Source organism: Otolemur garnettii, unplaced genomic scaffold (genome assembly GCF_000181295.1).
Source record: "Otolemur garnettii isolate 467f Iridium unplaced genomic scaffold, OtoGar3 scaffold00059, whole genome shotgun sequence".
Lineage (NCBI taxonomy): Eukaryota > Metazoa > Chordata > Mammalia > Primates > Galagidae > Otolemur > Otolemur garnettii.
In genome coordinates, this window is record NW_003852454.1 from 6,600,105 (window position 1) to 6,601,217 (window position 1,113).

Genomic DNA, 1,113 nt, shown 5'->3' on the forward strand with positions numbered 1-1,113 from the left:
CCTATGCTGATAGGGTAGGGGTTGGTTTTCAAACTGGAGTGGGAATCAGAGTGACCCAGAGGGCTGGTTATCCACAGACTGATGGGGTCTGCACAGTCAGTGGAATAGTATTCAGACATACAAAGAGGTGGCACTGACTCATGCTACACCCAACACGGATCCTGGAAACATCATGGCAAGAGAAAGAAGCCAGACAGGAAAGGCCACACATTACACATCCCGTTCATATCAAATGGCCCCAACAGGCAATCCAGGGAGACAGGAGACTGGTGACTGCTTGGGGGCAGGGGAAAGGGCACAGGGAGAGACTGCCTAATAGCTGTGGGTTTCCTTTGGGGGACATGAAACTGTCTTAGAATTAGAAGTGGTGGCTGCACAATGTTGTGAGTTCACTAAATGTCACGCAATTGAACACTTTAACATTGTTAAGTTTGTGTAATGTTTCTCCTCCATTTTTTAAGAAGCAAAGCAAAATAAAACAACAAAAAAAGCCCCACAGCCACCCCCAGAGTCTCTGAGTTAGAACCAGGTCCTCAACCAGCCCCAGGTGCTGACCCCTGGGGCCACTGCAAGGTTGGCCGCTGAGGCAGCCAGCAGCTCTGGGGGGCCCAGCTGGATAAGACCAGAGCCATCTGCTGCAGGAGGCTGCGGGAGGGCCATGACATTAAATTCATGGGAGGGGTGATGGACGCTGCTTATTCCCCTTTCAAGCTCTCACCGCATGTTTCTGTTCATTGTTTATTACTTATTTTGAATATCCTTCATATTTTAGCTAAGAAAAAAAAAAAGACCATTTCTTACAGAAGTGTTTCAAACACAGGGTTGCTTATTTTCGGAACTGAATTAGGGTGTGCTCCTCTGCCTTCCTGAAGGTCAGGGGTGGGGAGGTGGAGCTTGAGGGCTAGGGAGTCTGTGGGGTGCCCCAGCCTGGCCAGGGGAGCAGCAGAGCCCTGGACCCTGGAAGCTCTCTCTCTACCAACTGCCTCTGCCTTGTCCCCAGCTCTCAATGTCAATGCCACTGACTCTGAGCATAGCCACAGGACCATCCCACTGCCCGAATTACCCCCAGTCCACCCTTTTCTCAGGTGGTCCTGCCCAGACTTCCCATCCCCC